This window comes from Macaca thibetana, chromosome 12, assembly GCF_024542745.1.
Source record: "Macaca thibetana thibetana isolate TM-01 chromosome 12, ASM2454274v1, whole genome shotgun sequence".
In the NCBI taxonomy this organism is placed as follows: Eukaryota; Metazoa; Chordata; class Mammalia; order Primates; family Cercopithecidae; genus Macaca; species Macaca thibetana.
In genome coordinates, this window is record NC_065589.1 from 24,630,726 (window position 1) to 24,653,747 (window position 23,022).

Below are 23,022 nucleotides of genomic sequence, written 5' to 3' on the forward strand. Positions count from 1 at the left end.
GGACAGGGTAAGTAGTTCCAAAACTCTAAGAGAAAACTGATAGTTTCATGAAACTGTTAACAAAATATCAAACAAAACAAAAAAGTTAATTAGATGAGGCTAAATTAACTGATGGGAATGATTATGATTATTCATTTTATGACTTTTTGTTGAAACATTGTTGGTTTTTTTTAATGTATTGTTTTCTAGATTTAGAGAAATTTTTTTCTTTTTTCTTAAGCTGTCAATAACTTACATTAATTTGATAAAATATACTTTTTAAATAGAAAGGGAATATTTATCTTTTTCTTCCTACCTGATGGTTCCAGGATTTGGAAACTCTTCTTAAATATTCTTATTTGCAATATGGGTATTTGCACTGGTTCAATAAAAATGTACTCTCTTTGTAATAGGACATAAGTGGGCAAGTTCTTTGAGTTCTTTGCTTGACTTCTTGTCTAGAGAAGTTTTAAAAAGTCTAATCTGAGATTTCTCATGCAGTCAAAAATCATATGAAAAAAGCTCAACATCAATGATCATTAGAGAAATGCAAACCAAAACCACAAAAAATAAGACACTACTTGGCACCAGTCAGAATGGCTACTATTAAAAAGTCAAAAGCCAACAGATGCTGGCCAAGTTGGGGAGAAAAAGGAGCACTTACACACTGTCAGTGGGAGTGTAAATTAGTTCAACCAATGTGGAAGACAGTGTGGTGAAGACCGAAAAACAGAAATACAATTCTACCCAGCAATTCCATTACTGGGTATATGCCCAAAGGAATAGAAATCCTTCCATTATAAAGACAGCTACACATATGTTCACTGCAGTGCTATTCACAATAGCAAAGACATAGAATCAACCTAAATGCCCATCAGTGGTAGACTGGATAAAGAAAATGTGATACATATACACCATGGAATACTATGCAGCCATAAAAAAGAATGAGATCATGTCCTCTGCAGGAAAATGGATGGACTAGGGGCTATTATCCTTTGCAAACTAATGCAGGAACAGAAACCTAAATACTGATGTTCTCACTTATAAGTGGGAGCTAAAAGATGAGAACACATGGACACACAGAGGAGAACAACACACACTGGGGTTTATCAGAGGGTGGAGGATGGGAGAAGAAAGAAAAACGGTCAGGAAAAATAACTAATGGGTACTAGGCTTAATACCTGGGTGACAAAATAATCTGTATGACAAACCCCCATGACACAAGTTTACCTATATAATAAACCTGCCCATGTATCCTGAACTTAAAATAAAAGTTAACATAAAAAACGTCTGATTTGGGATTTCTCATTACAGCTAGTTTTAAATAACTAAGATTGACTGATACAAACACAATAAAGCACCTTGGATATTATCATATTTTATAGCATATATAGAATTATTATTCTTGCATTTACATACACATTCAGGTCAAGTTTCATGAAACTGATGGCAGCAGTGGCTCATCTGGCCACTGCCAAGACACCGGCTGCAGCGAGGAGGTGCAGCCTGGGCCTTCTGCTCTATGGACCCATCCCTGGGTGCCACTGCAGCTGCCCAAGCCTAGCTGTAGATCCTGGCATCTCTGTGCTCTTGGAGGCCTCAGAAGGCCTCCCAGTCCTTTGCAGGCTCAGAAGTGCCTGCTCCTGCTGCCTGGCCTCTCCCCACTCCCGGTGTCCACTCCAATCATGCAGTAAGGTTGCATCTGAGCCTGGGCACTGTCATAGCCCTGCTGGGTGGGTGCACACTTGGAACAGTATTGGGACACCAGCCCCCTGTCTCCTCAGCCCCCTTCTGGACTTTGGGCACTGACAAGCAAGGGAGGAAATCCAAGATGGGGCTGAGGGCAGCTCAGCACTGGCCTGTGGGTGCCCCTTCATGTGAGCAGCCTGGATGCCATGGATGGTGGCAGGAGGCAGACAGGCTCCTGGAAGGAAGGTGGTGGGTCACTGATGAAGCCCCACCTTCAAAGTCTGGGGGTTGGGCTGCCAGTCCTGTGGACTGGAGGTAGAGCTTGTAGTGCTTTTTCTTGTGCCCATCCATGGCTGCTGATGGACCAATCAGCATGCACTTCCCCCATCTGAAGACAATACATACCCCAGACTTAGCCAGAGAAGAGCAGTCTGTGGGGACGACCAGTTGCAGAGAGGAGCTGCCCTCTCCAGGGCCTCATCTCTGCTGAGAACTGCAGAAGTTGGGTCGACCAGCTGCAGAGAAGACCTACCCTCTCTGCTGAGAGTTGAACAGATGTTGGGATGACCAGCTACAGAGAGGAGCTACTCTCTGTGCTGAGAGCAGAACAGATATTGGGAAGAACAGCTGCAGAGAGGAGCTACCTTCTCCAGGGCCTCCTTTCTGCTGAGAGCTGCAGACAACTGGATGACGAGCTGCAGAGAGCAGCTATCCTCTTCAGGGCCTCCTGTCTGCTGAGAGTGGCAGATGACCAAAATGATCAGCTGCAGAGAAGACCTACCCTCTCTTCTGAGAGCTGAACACTCACTGGGATGATCTGCCTACATAGAGGAACCACCCATTTCAGGGCCTCCTCTCTGCTGAGAGCTGAAGACTCAATAAGACAATCTGCCTACAGAGAGGGGCTACCCTACTGCAGGTCTCCTCTGAACTGTTCTCACATGCAATAAACCTTCTCTTCATCTTGCTCACCCTCTACTTCTCTGCCTACCTCATTCTCCCTGGATTCAAGACCAAAACTTGGGCAGAGGCACCACTGGCCACAGAGGTTTCCAGCCAGAAAAGCAACACTGCAATCACAAAACTAGATTTATTTTGTAGAAACAAAATAATTGTGATTATTTTTGGTAAAAATAGGAGTGACTATAATAAAGACTGTATTTCAGTAGAAAACTGTAACACATCCATTATCAAATTCTGATCCTGTTCATTTTTTTGAAGTTTTATGTCCCTGTAAACTGGATTGAGTCTTGGTTTTTCCTGATTTCACTAAAAATTAAAACTGCCCATTTCCCAAGCCCTTCAAGCTGAAGCTGGATGATTTTAGCTTCAGAAAAATCACTACAACAGATCATGTACGAATAACTTTCATGCCTGCTGCTATGGGGATCACTTGGAGAGTTTACCAGGACACCCAACGACATAACCAGAGACATTCAAACTGCAAATGAGGTAAATTCATCAGACTGCAGCTGCCATCCTCATTTCATCTTCTGAAGATGCTTTAAACTCAAATCTAGAAATCTCAACTAACTAAACTCTGGACTAAAAAACTAAGATCATAGTTTGCTCGAAATATTAACCTCTGTTTTTCTTTTGTTTTCATAGATACATACCCTGAGTTTTCTTTAAGCTATGTAACTTAACAAGAAAAACTTACACTCATATTGATAAGAAATGGTGTTTCTATGTCAACAAATCAGAAATAGTTGCCCCAAAATTAAAGACCTTAAGAAACTAATATGTTTTTTTTGTTGTTGTTTTTTTGTTTTTTAAATCAGGTACTACCTCTGTTATTGATTTATTTAGTTGATTAAATTCTGGAAACTCTGCTCCAGGGAATTTTTCAGTCCTTGGATATTATTCTCCTGATTGTCGTTGCCTTTATATCCTGAGTGTGTCGTAGTCTCTCACATGGTGGTTCCCACCAGCCACTCACTCATCAAATGATTGCCATCAAGGATCAGACAACTTGGATAAGTCAACAGCCCAACTACTCAAGCCTACAAAGACTATGCAATTTTCGATAGTGCTGACTATGTGATTTTACATCCCAGGATAGCTGTTGATGATGATGGCATCTACAGGACTCTTTGTTCCAGTGACTACATCGGTAGCAGTAACTGAGAATAATGCTATACTGCTTTCTCATACTCCTTGCTTGCTGAAAGGATGACCAAAAAGGGAACATTGTTAAAGTAAATTAAAATTGGAATCAGGCCTCAGGAATCCCCAAAAAGACAAAACCAGGTAGGCCTTATAAATTACCTCAAGCTGGCTTGATTTGCAAACATAAGTGAAACATAAGCTATTTCTTGTAAATGCCCATATTAAAGAAAAACAAAACTTATCTCAATCAATCAGAAGTAGCCAATGAACTTATATAATGGGGACTTCCCAACAGGATAGACCAAATAAAGCAGCCGTATAACTGTAACCAATCAATTTTTTTTTTTTTTTGCTATACTTCTGTGTCCAACTTATAAAAGCCTCTCTCTTGCATTCCCTCAGTGGAGCTCCTGAACTGCTTCTGGTTTGGAACTGCCCAGTTCATGAGCTGTTGTTTGCTTGAATAAACTCTTTAAAATTTTATTATATTTCAGACCTAAATATATGGAGAAAGATACTGTGCTCATAGACTGGGAGACTCAATACCGTTAAGATGTCAATTTTCTCTAACTTGATCTATGGATTCTATACAATCCAAATCCAAATCCTAGTTGGATATTATACAGAAATTGATAAGCAGTGTCTAAAATTTATCTAGAAATATAGCCAAATCAATTTGGGGAAGAAGAGTAGGCACGGAGAGGCACTGTCCAGGTTGGAAGAAGACGATGAGGAGCTCCAAGAGAGAGCTCGCCCCTCCCTCCCAAAATGCTTTCCATGAGTTGCAGTTCTTTCCTAGTCTGTTTTCCCTCCTTGGAGACAGGGCCCTGTCAGTTTGTTCACTCTATGTCCTTGGTGCCTGGAGCCTATTAAATGCTCAATAAATAATGATCACAGGAATGAACGCATGCTGAAGAGACCACAGCTCATTTGCTCACCATCTGCTCAAAGCTCCTCTCGTCTGTCCTCTCCTCTTTCAGTTTTCTGCTGTCCACCTAGCAAGTTTGCCTTTGTGGTTTAGTTTCATCTGTGTAAAAACGTCCCATGTAAGGACTGACAATGTCAGGGCTCTTCTGATGTCAAATGATAGAAATGGAAGTCAAACTAGCTTAAAAAACTGAATTAATTAGCCAGTTAGTGGGATAAAGATGCAACGTTCAATAGAAATGCTGGTGCTTCCTTTCCATGGAGCTGCAAAGGCTGGTCCTTGGAGGTACCTCAGCAGCTCTTCAGAAGGTTGGCATGATCCCTGAAGACACCAGTTCCTAACTTCCCCACATCCTCTAGTGTCCCCCCAAAACCCAGACAGTGCCTGTCCACAGCCAGACCGCCTTCCATATACAACCTCAGGGTGTTGGTTATTCTTTCCTTATGAGAAGATATTCCTTCGTCGATGGTTTTCAGAGGTTGGAAGAGACATTGACAGAGGAAGAAGTGTAGGAGGTAACGTGATGACGTACCAAGAACTCCTTACTGACCAGGCCATGCATGGCCAGGATCTTGGGGAATCCATGGCAAAACTTCTGGCCAATGAAGGCGTAGATGAGGGGGTTGAGGCAGCTGTGAAGGATGCCCAGAATCTCAGTGGCATCCAGGTCCTGGCCAATGTCATTGTGGTGCTCACAGATCTCCTTGATCACCCGGCTCCTCATGAGGGTGTCTGCGAGCAGGACCAGGTGGTAGGGGAGCCAGTAGAGCAGGAAGATGAGGACAACAGCAAAGATGACCCTCATGGCCTGGTGCTTCTGCCCCATGTGGGCCTTAAATAGCATGCACAGGGTGAATCTGTGTCAGAACAGCATGACCAGCAGCGGCACGATGAAGACAAAAGTGTGAGGCTCACTGCAACCTCTGCCTCTTGGGTTCAAGTGATTCTTTTGCCTCAGCCTCTAAGTAGCTGAGACTACAGGCGGGTGCCACCACACCCGGCTAATATTTTTGCATATTTAGTACAGATGGGGTTTCACCATGTTGGCCAGGCTGCTCTCGAACTCCTGACCTCAGGTGATCTGTCTGCCTTGGCGTCCGAAAGTGCTGGGATTACAGACATGAGCCACTGCGCCCAGCCAACAAACAATCTTGACCAAGTGATGCTTCTGGATCAGTGTACAAGTGGCATGGACAATGGGCTGGTAACAGTCCATGCTGATGCAGGACAGTAGTAGAATACCACTATAGAAGTTGACTTCCTTCAGGAGTGAGACCACCTTGCACAGGGGTGTGCAAAAATCCAGCCATTCACCTTGGACGTGGCCCAGATGGGCAAGATCAGGGCAAAGAGTAGGTTGACTAAGGCTGGGTTCAGCAGGTAGACATTAGTGATGAAGCGGCCAACATTGCTGTATAAGATGACCAGCACCACCAGGGAATTTCCCAGCAGGCTCACTAGGAACACTAGGGCATAGGTAACAACCACAACATACTTGTTGAGTGTCTCAGTTTCTAGTCTACAGGGGCTGTAATCTTTTGCTGTAGGTGGCATGTCAGTGATGAATGCTCCTCACCAAACCACATCCATGAGTCTGTAATATTCCGTATCTTCTTCAGTTTCAGTCGTGGTTTGATCTAACTGGAAGGTTAGATGGAAGGAAATGTGATTTAGTAGCTTGGATTCAAGGCACTCTCATCAAGGATGTGAGAGCAGTTACTGGGATATCCTTTGCTTCCCTGTTGGTTTGGCAACTAGAGCTCACCTTCCTCCTTTGCCTCCAACCTGGGCTTCTTGGAGGTTGGCTTCCCAGTGTTCTCCACCTTCCATAACTCCAAGGCCTGGCCTGAGTATGGAGTAAGATGGAATACGGGGAAAACGCCTTAGCCCTAGCTCAACCTACAATTGCATCCTCTCGGCCTACGTCTCTACCTCTGTCCCTCTTTAGCCTTCTCTATCCTCAGCTGTGTCTGTGCATTCGGATAGGGGGACCAGGTTAGTCTTGGACATTCAGGGAAGGGCCAGTGCTAAGCAAAATGCAAGAAGGCAAACCTGTTCCCAGGTGACCCCTTCTATTATTTCCTTTCCTATGTTCTCCCTGATTCTTAAAATTTACTAGGTGAAGGAAGTGGTAGCAGCACCTTGCGTTAACCTGTATTTTAAGCCTTGTTCTCTGTTTAAAGGAATTTTAGCCATTTGAGAGGATAAAGCCTCAATCTTGGTCCTTGAATTTACCCCCAAAATCTACAGAGTCATTCAAGACTTTTCAAGTATTTTCCTATTGTGAAGCATTTTGCTGAAACAAAAATTTCCCAGAAGCCCAATATGTGAAATAGACAAAAGCCGAGCTGCTGTAGGGGAGGGTTTGCTGATCTCCCAACACAAATGACCCCTAAAAAGCCCCTCAAAGCCCCAGGGTTCTCTAGTGAACCATTTGAAAGCCTTTGGAAAATTACTTAGATTGGTTGTAAGGGCATCTAGCATCTAGTTCTCGTTCTATCATGATTCTACCATTATAAGTCTTATGACCTTGAGTGGGGTCTCATACCCCTATAGATTTCAGTCTTCTCATCTGCAAATCGAGGAAGACAGAGTCATCCACCTCTCATTTGCTGCCAGGCCTGAAGATCTATGATAAGTTCACTCAGATACACACATTTTAGTACGTTCCCTCCCTACCAGTATTTGCATTTTCACCAAAGACAAAGTCTTAGGGCAAAGCAATAAACATCAAATTGGAAAACTGTCAGCCTCTTCCCACAAAACGGCGAGGTATAAAAAGAGGGGAGGAGGAGGTTGTGGCCTCTTCACCTACTTCCATGTATGAAGTCAGAGTTTAGTACGTGGTCATAAGGGAGGAGGAGGGCAGCCAGTTTATCAGAAATCCTCAGGTCCCACAGAAATGAACACGTTTTCTAAAATAAAGTCAAGCCAAGCCATCCTACCCCAAAGAAAATCCCAGTAAGCAAAGGTGATTTCCAACCTAAGGCCCCAGCCAGGTGTGTCCAACTGTAGGAGCTGCAGCTCAGGGATCAGAGTGACTTAACAGCTAGAGGGCACTTGATGAATAAAGGGAAATAAGGAAACCAAGTCAGACGACACCTCCCTTCTGAGCCCCACCCATGTCTACATCTGGAGAAGAACAGTTAAGTCAAGGGATCACAGACTTGTGATTAGAGACTGCCAGGGTCCATATGACCAAGCGGGAGTCCCAGGTGTGGAGCTGGGGTTGAGGATCCATTATCTGAATTCTCCACTCTATGGATGATCATTTTTATTCTTTTCCTTTTCTTGAATTTATTTCCATTTGTTTATTCCTAAATTCCCTGGTAGATCACCTGTGAAAGCTTGCAACTGTCTGGTAAGAAGAAAGGGGGAAGGATTTGGCTTTACAGCAGAGACTTCAGAAGGAGTCCTCTCTATGAGCAAATTGGGGGCAATCCAGTGGGAAGGAGGTGGAGGGCTGCACTTGAGCTGTGTTTGGACAACAGGTACACAATCTTTACTTATTTTACAGGCTTCTTTGAGGTAGTCTGGTGGTGATTTGAAGGGAAAATGAATGCTCCTTTGCTGCTAGCCATTCTTTTGCACAACCAGTGCCAATGACCGGTTGATTTAAATGGCTCTGAGGCTGGGGCATAGGCCACTCCCAGAGTCTGGATGGTTAGCAGAGAGACCATAGAGCTGGGGCAGTCCACGAATGGAAGAGCTGGGGTCAAGGTCACTGCTGCCCCTATCTCAGTAATGGAGAATGGCTTCTCCTGGAACCTGCCTTAACTTCCCCCGGCAGGTAATGTCTGTCCCCTGGCTTGAGTCTTCTGGCACCTTCATCAATTCTCCATTATAACATGAACCCCACTATACTGCAATGATGTGTTTGCAAGTCCGCCCTCTCCCAGCCTGTGAGCAAGAATTCTCTTCCATTCATCTTTGTGTTCTCTTTCAGGGACTATAATAAGTGCTCAACCAACGGTTGTGGAAATAAATAATGGGAGACATTTCTACTGTGATTCATGGATCACGTGTCACCAGTGCGATTCATTGTCTACTGCTTTTGGTCACACACTCATACCACAGGTATGCCTGAAAGCTTCACTTCTACACAGCCCACCTGGTCTGCCTGTCATTGTTCCTTCTCAACCACCCTCTAATGGAAGTGTAAATCTTGCCTTACCACAAATGTCAAATTTATCATGCCACAAATGCCTACAATTCTGCCACTGGCAAGCCTATTTTTAAAGGTAGGTCATACTCTGCTGCTGGGTTCTCTTTTCATGTATAAATAGTGACAGGAAGTTTAAAGAGACAGCAGCCACTCTCAGTTTGCTTTTACTGATGTTGGTTTATCGTGCTGTGATGCCCCTTCCTTACTCACTGATAGAACCGCCATTGGATGAGGATGGTTTAAACCAGTTATGCAATCTATTGCCTACTCTCCCAGCCTTCTTTACACCTAGCAGTGGCCAAGGATATGATTTTGGCTAATGAAGGTCAAGGAGAAGGCTGCTGGGAGCTCTGGGAAAACTCTTGCTTTTCCTACCAAAAAGAAAGAAAGACACTGCTTGGCACCCTCTCTCCCTTTTCTTTCCTTTTGCTTGTGACTGCTAGAGCTGCAGCAACCATCATGGGGCCATGAGGAAAAGGGCAAATGAATCAGAAAGAGGGCAGCCAGCCTTGGACATTGCTGAGCCCCCAACCAACATTAGCAAATGTTATGTGTAAAATAACACCGCCAAAAACCCCCTCACCCGCTGTTTTTAAGCCACTGGGAGTTAGGTTTTTGTTACTAGCAGCTGAGGGCACTCTTCACTGATAACACGATCATCTAATTTGGGGTCTTCCAAACTTCCATTATCTCTAAACCACCTTTCACATTTTGGCCATGTCTGCTGAAGGGTAATATTCTTTAAATCGATTCACTTTTGTTAATTTAATTTAAAATGAATATGTAATGATTAAAATGAAAACAGATTCACCATGAATCACCCAAAACTGTTGCATTTTTACCGATGGAGCACTTTGCAAAAGCAAACTCAGCTCTGTCTATGTCTCTGATGCCCAAATTTCCTTCTGAGTTGCATCATCATAATAAACACAAATAAGGTCTTTAACCATGGCCATTTCAAGACATGTTTTCCACAATTAATTGATTTTTTCTGGTGTTTTTCTGAAAACTTTTTTTCAAGCAGCTATAATTCTAAGGTGTTATATGTTCAAGGAGATTCATGGAAAGGACTCTGACAAGTATAGGTTTTTGGTAACTTTACGATCATAGCATTGGACTGGGTAAGAATTTCCATAACCCTACTGAAGAAACAGATGCTATTATGAAACTTCTAATCAAGATCAAGCAGAACAAAGTTAATTACATGAGGTTAAATGAACTGAGGAGGATAATGTTTTTTATGAATTTTTATTTGAAATTTTGCTGGTTCTTTAAATATTTTGTTTGCTATAGTTTATGAAACTTTTTCTTTTTCTTTTAAACTATCTATAGATTACAGCAATTTGGCCAAATGTACTTTTGTGAACAAAAATGGAAACATTTACTTTTTCTCCATATAGGATCCTTCCAGAATTCAGAAACTATTTGTGAATATTCTTGTTTGTATGGTAATATAGTTATTTGTTTCCGTTCAATAGGAATCGGCTCTCTTTATAACAGGATATATTGACAGTACTGGCTATACTACTAGGGCATTGACTGGGATGTCATATTTGAAAATGTCCAGAGAAGGAATCTATAGGTATTGCTGGTGAAGTCTGAAGTCTGCTTTGGTTTGGCTTTCTAGCCTCAAGAGGTTTTAAAAAATCCAATTTGAGATTTCTTATCAAAAGTTCCAACAAAGCAAGCTTTAAAAGAAAACCTCTGTGGTCGATTACTATGTTTGCTGCATTTATTTAATTAGTCAGGCTGTGTTTGATGAGACTAAACTTATTTTGCAAATAAATTAGTCTTACTTTGATTATCTTGGATAGAAATGAGAGTGACTGTAGAGAGAAAAATTATGTTTCAGAAGAAAAATTATAGTGTGCCTGTTATTAGATTGTAGCTCTGCTCATTGTTTTTCAGTTATTATCTTTTTTTTTTGAGATGGAGTTGTGTGCTGTTGCCTAGGCTGGACTGCAGTGGTGCTATCTCCACTCACTGCAACCTCCACCTCGCGGGTTCACGCCATTCTCCTGCCTCAGCCTCTTGAGTAGCTGGAATTACAGGTACACACCACAACGCCCAGCTAATTTTTTGTATTTTTAGTAGAGATGGGGTTTCACTATGTTGTTCAGGCTGGTCTTGAACTCCTGACCTCAAGTGATCTGCCTGCCTTGGCCTTCCAAAGTGCTGGTATTACAGGTGTGAGCCACCGTGCCCAGCCTCAGTTTATTATCTACCTGTAGACTGGACTGGATCTTGACTCCTTCTAGATTCCTCCAATCCAATTTTCTCCCATGGAATTACAAAGAACAAGAACTGCCCTGTTCTTGAAGCCTTATAAGCTGGAGCTGGGCAACTTGGTGTAAATTTCAAGGGAGAACCTTCATGCCTGATGTGTGTGCCATGCAGAGATACCAAAATACCTGATGCCATAACCAGAGACATTTAAACTGCAAACCAGAGTGAGAAGTTGATGACTTCACACTGTGGACAGTTTCCTCCAAAACACTGAAGAAGATTCCTCATCGTAACGAGTCTCTTACCTTTCTTAATTTCTCCTTGCTTATGTCTACCCCTTTCACTTGGCAGCATTATGCTGTAATTAGGATTTCACAGCCAGTAGCTTCTCTGGGTAACTTGAGGGAGTGTTGGTTCTGTCATATTAAACCCAAAGTTGTACACGACCTAAGAGATCCTTTAGGCCACCCAGTGGCTAACCTTAGCAGCATCCCTAACTCACCTGTTTGTTCAAATTGGACCTGTTGTTCCTTTTATAGAGTTAGATTTCTAGACTCACTCGTTCTCACCCCCCTGTTCTAATTTAACCCAGTCATGGGATGCTAGGTAATGTGATTCCCTGTGACTTGGACTGTGAGCCCAGGAAGGACCCTGAGTCTCACTGCCCAGCTCTCTCCTTATACAAAGGAGGATGTAGAGCTTACAGAGGGAAAGTCTGTAGAGGGAAAGACTTATCTCCAGCCACACAGCAAGTTACCCAGTGGGGAGAAAATCCCAGCTCTATCTTGTAGGCCAGCATGTGAATATGAAGGTGTGGCCTCCACCGATTGAGCAGTCCCCGGGTGATGACACTGTGCTAATTGTTTAACATCTTTGTCCCATTCAATCCCCACATAACCCTGGGAGGCTAGAGGGGAACCTGGGGCACAGAGAAGGTAAGATTTTTATCCAACATCACAGAGGTACCCAGGATTTGAACTCAGGTCTGTGTGCCCAAAAGGCCCGTGTTCTGGGCCCTGACTTGGTGTAAGTGACCCTGTGAGGGCTCATGTCATGTGGACACTAGGCTGGGGGTGTCCCCTCCTTCTCCATGGGGTGCCCTCAGCCTTGCCTGGGTACTCATCCTCCTCGAGACACCCACTCATTGTTCCCTGGGCCCCAGCTGAGTGGAAAATGTGTGTTCTTTGAGGAGAGGGTGCAGAAGTAAAGTGCAGCCCCAGGGCTGGGCCTGAGCAGATGCTGCGTGTGTGTGCGGAGCAGGGCGCCTGGTTTTAATACTGCTTTTCTCTCCAGGGGGATCTCATCCTCTTCTCCTCCCGATGGGTCCTGGGGCCCAGGGAGGAACATTGTGGCCTTGACAGCTGGTGGCCTTATTCTGAGATCCTAGTCAAGACCAGGTATGGAGTGGAAAACCCAGGTGTCCTGCCTCCCAGGCTGCGGCTGCTGGAGTTTGGAGTGGGGTGGCAGTGGTGCAGCAGTGGGACACAGTGGAGGGGAGGGGAGAGAGAAACGGAGGTAAATGAGGGAGGTGGGTGGGACATGGGATTTAGGGAGGATGGGGTCAGAAGTCCAGAGACCTGGGTCTCCATCCTGGCCTGGTTACGCACTCACTGTGTGATCTCGGGCAAATCACTCACCTTCCTTGAGCCTCAGTTTCCCCACCTGTAGACCAAGGATTGGACTGATGGTCTCGGCAGCCTCTTCCAGCCCAGATCCTGTGTGAAATTTATCTTCCCTGGCTCCTGGTATCACTCCCCTTCTGTCCCCGTAAGTTCCAGGGTCTCCCTGCTACTCACCCAGGAGAGCCTGGCTGGCTGGGGTACGAGAGCGCGGCTCTGCTGCCTGAGCCCCTCCCTAGTGACAGTGCCTTGCAGAGCTGTCCCAGGATTTACAGCCTGGGAAGAAGTGACTCAGTCTCAGCCCAGCAGCCTGGAGGGGGAACCTGGCTCACAGCGGTGGGGGAACCGAAGACGCTGCAGGGAAGAAGTGGTAGAGGCAGGATCCAGGGCACTGGGGCAGAATAGTGAGATGGGAAATGGGTCCTCAGGCCGGCCTGGGGTAGAGTCACCTGTTGGCCAAATGAGGGCTGATCCATTGTGGTTAGTGGGGACTGCTGCTAGTTTCCTTTTCGTTTTCAGCACTTGCTCCTGCTTTTCTTCCTTCTCGCCACCAGGGGGCAGAGGGAGGCCGTGGAGCTCCGCAGCTGCTGTTCCTGTGCTTGTTTCTTCCGTATTGTTTGGTTGGGCTGTGAGGCGGCGCTCCAGGGTGGGGAGGAGAGGGCGAGGTTCCCACCACGCTCCTCCTTCCTCTCTCCACCTTAGTGAGCTGAGCGGTCCCCGTGAGTGCTGGTTACCAGTGCCGACCCCCTAGTCCTGATCCCATTCCCAAAAGGATGGATGTGAGACCACCAGTGAGATCCTGTGCCCAGTAATGGGCCAGGCGGGTTTCCCACGTGGGCTGGGGCCTCCCATCCTCGCTGTGCTCTGCCTCCTTGAGGCTGGGGTCTTTCCATGCCGGGTCCTCGTTTCTCCAGGCTGGGCTGCCCCAGAGGCTAGTATCGGGGAAGCGGAGCAGGGGCCTGGGAGGACGGCTGCTTTCACAAACCCCAGGAACCGCATCTAAAAACCAGCACCAGGGATGCCCCAGAGTTTCTGCCCTGGGCTCGGTCCTGCACCTATATCCCCTATGCTGAGGCTGCGTCCCCATCTCTGTCCCTCATCTCTGCCTCTTCCTCATTGTCTCCCTTTATCTTCTCCCTGTCCCTCTGTCATGTTCTTGGTGTGTTTCTCACCCTGCCCCCCAAGTCAGACAGTCTGAAGTTCCTGTCCCGAGGACTCTACCATTGCCACCCTCTCTTCCTCCCTCCCTGAGGTCGGCTTCATCACTGGCTGTGTCCGGGATCGGTATTGCAGACCCTCATCAGACCCCACAATGGGGGCTCCTGTTGCTGCTGGCCGTAAAGGCAGGGACTGTGTCGGGGCCAGACTGGGGGGCGTTGCTGCTCCCCTGCCAATGTCGCAGGCGCTCGGGGCTGAGCTGTAGCAAGGGCTGGGGGCGGGCCGGCTCCTGGGGCTCCCGCGTCCCGCCGGGCGCCAGGCCGGATGGGCTGAACTGTGAGCCTGGTGTGCTGCGAAGAGCTGCGACCCGGGCCACCCTGCGGTCCCCAGCCCTCGGGAAGTCCCTGGGCCTCGGCGCGGGCTGGGTGCTGGGAGCCTCGGGGTTTGGCCTGTGCGGAGAGAAGGCAGCTACTGCTTCAGGTCGGGGCTGCGGGAATGGGTGAGGGAGGATGCCCCGAGTCGGGAGCTGGCGGTTGGCAGAGCCCAGGGCACCTGACACAGGTAAGAAGCCAACCCAGGACAGTGCCAGTCCGCTTGGGAAGTGTGGGAAGGCAGGTAGACCAAGGGGGAGGCAGGACCAGGACCGGGTGAAGGGTCCTCCAGTTGGGTGGAGGGCTCCCCTGGGTCTCTTGTGCCCTTGGGAAGAGGGTGATATAGGACCTGACTCCTAGAAGGACAAATAGCTTGGGTGAGGTTGGTTTAGAAGCCATCCAAGAGGGGCAGGCCCGGAGTGCTGGGGCAAGGTAGGGAAATGGTTAATCTTCCTTGCGCTGGGCCAAAGGGCAGCTCTGGCGGTGTCCCTTGATTTAGAGGGCTCTGGAGTTAAGAGGGTGGGGGCCACTGGAACAAGAACTGCCCAAGGATGGTGGGGACAGCTGGCCTCTCACCCCTGCCTTCTCTGTGCTGGGTAAGTCTCAGAGACTAGCAAGCGGAGAGCTGACCTGGCAATGGGGACAGGTCTGAGCTGGGAGGCAGGTGTCTGTTCTGGAGGAGGTGTCTGCCAGGGAACCACTAGGCCTGGTATAGGTGTGGTGCTGGTTTCTCCCTGGGAGAGTAGGAGGAGGTGTTTGGGGTCACCAGGGATGGGTAATTCCTCTCTAGGTCCCTGTGACCTCAGGACTCACTGTTGGTGGGTCTTCTTTCTTCACCCGTGTCGCTGCCTCCCCACCTCCCACACAGTCACCTTTGACATGGGGCGGGTGCCTATTGGGCCAGGTGAGGTGGGGCAGGGACAGGGACAGGCAGTGGGGCTGAGATGGAGGGAGGAGCCTGGGCTCTGGAGGTGGATGATCAAGGGGAGAAGGAGGGGAGGGTGTGTGTGCCGCTGTGTGACAGTGGCAGGGACAGGGATGGGGATGAGTGTCTGTCTGCATCAGATGAGCTGGTTTCTGAGAGGCCTCTTGGGAGAGCCTGGAGCTCGCCTGTGACTCCCTCCCTCCTCTATCTGTGGGGATCAAGCTCCATCCCAGCTGCTGTGCCCCGACTCTGGCTCCAGTGGGGGTTGCTGCTGCTCGGGGCTCCCCGCTTCAGGGGCTTAGGGAAGAGCAGCCTGCACCCATCACCTGGGCCCTCACTAGAGGAGGGGTGACACCCTCGTTCTTGGGGTGGATAAACATCTCCTGGGTGCTGATCCCCTCAGGAGCCAGGGTTCAGTGGCTACCCAGACATCTGGGCTGCCTGCCAGGGCACTCCTAATGCCAGTCCTGCTGCAGACACCCCCCCCATTCCTGCCCCAGGTCCTGCCATAGGCCCAGTGTCTCTCCCTGAGCCACAGCCTGAGCTCCTGCTGCCTGTGTCCACACCCAGCCTCGATATTCTCCTGTCCCCTCAGCACACCCCTCTCCTACCCAGGCCACATCGCCCCTTTCCCCTGTCATGCTGCCTCCTCCTCCACGAGCAGACTGTCCTCCTCCTTCTCCTGGACTGCCTTGTCCCCCAGCCCTCATTGCCCACTCCTCTTTCTCCCCTGGCCAGCTTTTGGCTCCTGCTGCTCTCCTTGGCTTCGAGAGGGTGCATGTCTTGGCTCTTAGGCTTCCAAGTCCAGCTCTGGGTTGTCAGTGCCTGCAGCTGTGGGCTCTGCCCCTCCCAGGTGGCCTATCTCGGTCCCACAACTGCCCTGCACCCTGACCCCTCCTATGGTCCCACATGTCAGCCTCAGGAGCAAGAGGCTGGGCTTGGCACCCTCCTGAGCCCTCCCGCCAAGCCTTCTGGGTGCCAAGGGGCCTGGCGGGCATCTCTGGGTGCCAGTCATGCCTCCTTGCTCTCTGCTGTATCCCAGGACAAGTGGGTGCTTGTGGATGGGGCGGGAGCAGTGGGGAGCAGACTCCGGGCTGTTGTTGCCTCTTCTGTTCTGCAGTCAGCTCTTCTGGCTCTGCTTCTTTCAGCCCGGAGACTCACTAAGTTAGAAGTTCTCCCGGGGCCTGGTCCTGCAGCCTCCTCTGCATGCCTGTTGTGCGACCTGCACCCCTTTTGGAAGTTCTAGGATCTGGCCTGACTCCCTCCCCCATGGGTTGGATGACCTCCTCTTCCTCTCTCTCTTGTTATGTAGCATCAGAGACCCCAGAGCTGAAAAGGATCTTAGTGCTTCTGAGTCTTTTGAGGACACAGATCCCTTTGAGAATCTGATGTGTAACCTATGGGTGCTCTTGCTAGGGAGAAGGTACACACACACACACACACACACACAGGCACACTCACACACTCATGCAAGACACACTCATACACACACAGACACGCTCACACACACACACGCACTCATACGGTCACACACAGACATGCTCTCACACACACTCATGCACACAGACACACACACTTATGCACACAGGCACACTCACACACACACAAGACATACACACACAGGCACACTCACACACAACACACACATACACACATGCTCACACGCAACACACACACTCATACACTCACACACAGACATGAACACAGACACGCACACACAGGCACACTCACACACTCACCCAAGACACACACTCATATGCACACATACACACAACACACACTCTCACACTCATACACACTCACACAGACACGCTCACGCATACACTCTCACACTCATACACACTCAAATAGACACGCTCACACACAACACACACACTCATACACTCACACACAGACACACTCACACACACTCATACACCCACAGGCACACTCACACACAAGACACTCACTCATACACACACAGACATGCTCACGCTCAACACATACACACTCATACACTCATACACAGACATGCTCACACACACACTCATACACACAGACATGCTCACACACTGACATACACACACACTCACACTCATACATACTCATACACACAGTTCACACACATGCTCACACACACACGTGCTCACACATATACTCACACACTCATACACATGCTGACACACACACTCGTACACACACGCTTACACACAGTCTCACACACACACTGACACACAGACACACACTTAGCCACTGTGCAAACATACACAATGTCATATATTTCTTCAAGCCCCACTATAGCCCTGATTTATCCACCCCCTGCATTTCAAACCAGCACACTGAGGACCAGAGTAGGGGTCCTCAGTGTGACTTGCCCAAGGTCACACTAGAAGTGAGTGTCGGCACTGGGACCACATCCCAGGAGTCCCGGGTCCAGATAAGTGAGGGTTTCATCCCCAGATGCAACTACTGCTTTCCCCAGAGGCTGCCTGTAAGGCCATTCGTTTATTCAACACTGATGCAAGCATTTTTGAGCGTCAGCTATAGGCCAGGCATGGAGCTTGGGGCTGGGGATAGGGTAGAAAGCAGACAGCCCAGGTCCTTGCCCTCAGGGGGTTGTCAATCCAGTGGGAGAGGTGGAACAGACTGCAAACAAGTCGTTGCACAGAGAAATGCATGACTGGAGACAGTGCTATGGAGGCCAAGTTCAGGATGTGACGGGTAAGGATCCCAGAGGGATTGCACCGGGAAGGTGAAGGAAGTGGCATCTGAGCGAGGAGCCGAAGCAAGAGCAGCTGGGAGGAAGAAGCATTCCAGGTGGTCGGAGCAGCACACCTGAAGGTCCTGGGATGCAGAAGAGCCGGGACCTGTTACAGAAGTGGACAAAGGCTTTCCCTGGCTGCTCCTCGATCCCTGGGAGCCCTTGCACGAATGCTGTATGTATATGGATTGGGAGGGTGAGAGTCAAAGCAAGGTGCCTGGGAGGCGGGGCAGCCGTCTGCAGGAGGTGCTGAGTGGTCAGGGTTAGAGACGGTTGGTCAGGGAGAGGGCTGAGTGGGGCCATGACTAACTTGGGAGAAAGGACTGGACATGGAGATGGCTTGCATGTGGAAGGAACTTGTGGAAGGAACTTCTTCCAACTTGCAGGAGGAAGTTGAAAATAACCCCTCTCATCTCACAGAGATGGTGGCTGTCAAGGTATTTGTATTAGTGTGTTGAAATATTTCATAAACACAGAAAAGTGTACGAACTTCCTGCTGACTGAAAACACGCATGTACTCACATACCTGGCACGCAGAGTCTGGAAACAGAACAGTGCCAGCTCTCAGAATGTGCCTCCTGCCCCTTCCAGTCACTAATCCCCCTCGGAGGGCAGCTCGCGATCCCGACTTCTAACCACAGGGAGTTGCCTGTTCTAGAATGTCTAATAAATGGAAGGCACTTGTAATCAGTGGAGCACATCATATGTATTCTTTTGTGCTCAATATCATGGTTGTGAATTTTATCTACATTTCCGGGTGTGGTTTCGAGCGTTCCTTCTCATTGCTGGACAGCATCCCACTGTGTGAAGACACGCTGGCGATTTATCCATTCTGCTATTGACAGGCATTCGAGTTGTTTCTAGTTTTGGGCTACTGTGAATAGACTGCTAAGAACACTTTCATGCATGTCTTTTGAAGATCATGAACTCAGATTTCTGTTCGGTATATGTATCCCTCCATTTCGATGATGTCTCTGGAAGACCCGAGTGTCTTGGAATCAAAGGAATCATTTGAAGGGAGAACTTCAGCATTTTGACGATGGGGGTGAGGGATGCCTTGGGGATGGGAGAAGATTCTCTAGCACCCTCTTATGTCCCTTTGTAATGATTCTTCTCAATTCACTTGTCCCCAGGCCTGGTGGGCCTCAGGAGGGAAAGGAGGAAGAAGCTCTGGAGTCCTGCTTTGGAGTGGGGTGGGTGGGGGTCCACCGATCACCTCTCTTACCCACCCTCTGGAGGCAGGCTTGGGTCCCTAGCATGGGTAGGGGGTGTGAGGCTGAAGATAGGGCCACACCCTCTATTTGTTTGCTCTTTCCAGAAGGGCAAGAAGCCAGCCACTGCCTCCTTGTTTGATGTATGAACTTGCCCAGGGCTCCTGGCACTGGGACAGAGCCTGGTGCCAAGGGCAGGCAAGCTAAGGCAGACCCCAGAGGGGCCGCAGCCTGTGAGTGGGAAGTGTAGGCTGCCATCTGCAGAGAGGCCAAGGAGTGGGGAGGAAAGGGGACCCAGGCTATGCTTAGGGGCCAGGTCCCCTTGCTGACTGTCCCAGCTCTGATTTTTAAATTCACCTCTACCCCCAAGACCCCAGCCTGGTGCTTTTGGCCAGCCCTTCTGCCTCCTAGCCTGAGTAGCTGTAAAGCCCAGAGCAGGAAGCTGCAAATCTACCCCAGGGATAGGGAATGGCAGACCCCAAGCCCTAGGGTTCCTTTCTGGCCTGGGATATGAGAGTGCTGAGTGCTTCTGCTGCTGTCTGTTTAAAGTGTGTCTCCCCGGTAAGTCCACGAGCCAGGGTTTTCAGGCCAGTGCCAAGCTTCAGTGAGCCTGGCATCCCAGGAACTTAGCAAAGGACCTGGGACATCTGGATACTCAATAAAGGTTGCCCAAGGGATGACTGGATGAATGGTGAGGGGCAGACAGGTAGAGATCCCACAGACAGGAGAGAGAATGCAGATAGGGCAAATGCAAGAGGATGGTGGTGAGAGGCCTGGGTGGGCTGCTGTACGGGATGGAGCTGTTCTGTCTGGGAAATAGTGGCTTTCCCTGCGCCCGGGGCTCCACCTGAGCCTGAGCTTCTCTGGGCACCCAGCAGGGGGGTGCAGGTGTGGAGATGGGGGTTGGAGTAAGGCCAGTGGGGGCCAGCTCACGCATGGCTGGAAGTCAGATAGGAATGTGTACAGGGTCAGGTGAAGTCAACTGACAGAAGGACTTTTTGAGGTTGGAAGAGCATGAGAAAGGACTTAAGAGCCTGGTGACCAGCTGGGGCTGGCAGAGGTGGCAGTCACCAGGATGCTGGAGAGGGGTGTCCTCTGGGCTAGCTGGTCTTGGCATTCCTGCCAGCATCCCTTCCCAGGAACTTCTGAGCGTTGCCATCAAATCCCACTTCACCCACCTCCTCCTGCCATGGCTGAAACTGAGAGGGATCTAGGGTGGCCTGGAGTCTCCTGATTCCTTAGAGTCCTCTGACCCAGCCTGCAGCCTCTGGGTGGATGCTGGCTGTGCACTGGCGAAGCCTCTGAATCCTCACCTGTCTGCTCACCTTTCAGCCCCTCTGCCTTGCTGCTCAGCTCTTCCTCCACTCATCTGCCACCTTCCCTTTCTCCATCCCCCCTCCATCCTTGAGCCATGCACCTTTCCTCTCTCCCACCGTCCCCTCACCTCTGCCAAGCCCCATGCATACATATGCCATCTCTACTCCATCCTCTCCTGGGAGGTCAGTGCGGGAGGCAGAGGGTCCAACACATCACCCTGAGACACTGTGCCCAGGGCTGTCACCTGGTTCTAGAGCAGGGACTGGCCTGTTCTGCTTGGGACAGTCTGGAAAGCCCTCCCAGAGGAGGCGACACTTTGAACCAGTTCCTAACAAGTTTGAGCAGGAGTTCACCTACCCAGAGGGAGAGGCAAGGCCATTTCGGTCAGGCGCAGAGGTGCTAGAAGCATGTGGCCCTTTCAGGGTGTGGAGTGGTTAAGTGTGGGTGCAGAGTAGGGTCGGGGGAGAGGCAGGATCAGAAGCTGGGAAAGAGGTGGGTCTGCATGCAAAGGGCCTTGAATGCCAAGCTGAAGAGTTTGGGCTTTACACTTATGTGTAGGCCAAGGAGTCCCTGAAAGGCCCCCGAGAGAGGGACTGATGTTTTAAAGTATCCCTGGCTCACGGTTGGAAGACGACAGGCGGGTGTAGGGTTACTGGAACAGCCGGTGGGCGTTTCTCACATGGCTGGGCCAAAAGGGAATGAGTGTGTGTGTGCGTTTGGTTGGGGCGGGGTGGGGGGGGTGCAGTACAGGTATTGTGTTTACCGTGAAGCCTCTCCTCCCTTCGTGGACCCCTGGAAGCCAGCTGCCGTTCCTCCTCCCTGACTTATCCTCCACCAAGCCCTCAACACCCCAGCCAGTAGCCCCAAGAACTTAAACCCGCCAGGCCAGGATCTGAGCCAAGAGCTCACCTCGTGGCTGGCCCTCCGCCATGTCCTCTTGGCTCAATTTCACCTGCTGCCCGTCCAGACATCACTCCCTTGGGGAATGGGCAGGGCACAGCCTGGCTTTCTTGGGACCCTGGACCCAGACTAGGCATGTCCACCCTACCCTTGAGGGGTTGGATGGAGAGGAGGGGAGGGATGAGTTGAGCTGGAGTCTTCTGACCTGGGTGCTGTGAGGGGCACCTGTGGTGCAGCCTCCTGACATACGCAGTGGGTGGGGAAAGGGCTGGAGGGAGGTGGGGGATGGGGAGCGTTTGGCCAAGGATGGCCAGAAGTGGTTGGGTGGGAAAGTGCCCTACAGCCACCTTTTCCTTTCTCTACTGCTTCCTTGGGTCCAATATTCCAACCTGGCCCTGCCCTGGGGAGGTAGAGGGGCTTTTGCTTGCGGGGTCAGGATTCTCGGGGCCAGATCGGGCTCTGCTCCTGGTCTATCCTGGTCTCCTGTCTGCCTCCTTTCTCTCCTTCCGTCACTCTCATGCTCCATCTGTGTCTTCTTGTGAGTCTGTCTTGTCCACTCCTCAGGAGCCTCAAGTCACTTTTCTACCCTCTTTCTTCCCCCAGAAGGCAGGCGGTAGGGATGGCTGGCATCTGTGTTATAGTGTGAGGGAGTAGGTGTACAAGCAGCCTTCGAGCTTACACTGAGTTCCACTTGGGCTTGGCCACTTAAGGGCTGTGTGTTGATGAAGATCTTATGTAACCTCTCTGTGCCTTGGTTTCCTCCACTGTCCTAAAAGCATTTAGTACAGGGTGGGACATATTGATAGCTCTTAATCAAGATGTTACTATTGGTGGTATCATTATCTAAGGGATTTAGTCTAAGTCCTCTGAGAAACAAGATAGGATAGAATGGAGGATTTTACTAGGGGAAAAGCCTGATTTTGAAATGAAAGAGCTAGGGGAGGCTGGGAGAGCCTCACACTGCAATGTAAACCTGACCCCAAGGGGAGGAGAGAGGAAAAGAGGCCTGGGGGAAGCATCCTAACCTCACTGCACTCCAAGGGGAGTTCAGCAAAGTCAACAGGGAACGTGGAGGTGAAGTTGATCTAGAAAGACTGTCCCTAGTGCCAGTGAGATGATCACACCTGTCATCCCAGCTACCCGGCAGGCTGAGACGGGAGGCTCACTTGAACCCAGGAGTTTGCGGCTGCAGTGAGCTATGATTGCACCATTGCACTCCAGCCTGGGGGATCTCTAAATGATAGAAATTAAAAACATAAAAAACCAATTAAAAAAAAGAAATCCTGTGTCTCCCAGGCAGGGGTCTGCCTTAGTATCGCCACTGCACTCTGCCAATGGCAGGGAGAAGCCTGTGGGGGGCCTTGCCTCAGCAAACACAACAATGGATTTTAAAGTACGCAGCTAGGCCAGGAGCAGGGGCTCACACCTGTAATCCCGGCACTTTGGGAGGCTGAGGTGGCCAGATCACCTGAGGTCAGGAGTTCGAGACCAGCCTGGCCAACATGATGAAACCCAGTCTCTACTAAAAACACAAAAAATTAGCTGGGCATGGAGGCGCACGCCTGTCGTCCCAGCTACTCGGGAGGCTGAGGCATGAGACTCTCTTGAAACTGACAGGCAGAGGTTGCAGCGAGCTGAGATCACGCCACTGCATTCCAGTCTGGGTGACAGAGCGAGACTCTGTC

General features: G+C 49.5%; 1 protein-coding gene and 1 pseudogene across 1 annotated transcript in view; both read right to left on the bottom strand.

Moving 5' to 3' along the window:
• ARPC2 (actin related protein 2/3 complex subunit 2) overlaps positions 1-23,022 on the bottom strand; it is an 870,481-nt gene that overhangs the window by 215,465 nt on the left and 631,994 nt on the right. The gene's annotated exons all lie outside the window — the stretch shown is intronic.
• On the bottom strand, positions 4,927-21,368 carry LOC126932293 (C-X-C chemokine receptor type 1-like; annotated as a pseudogene).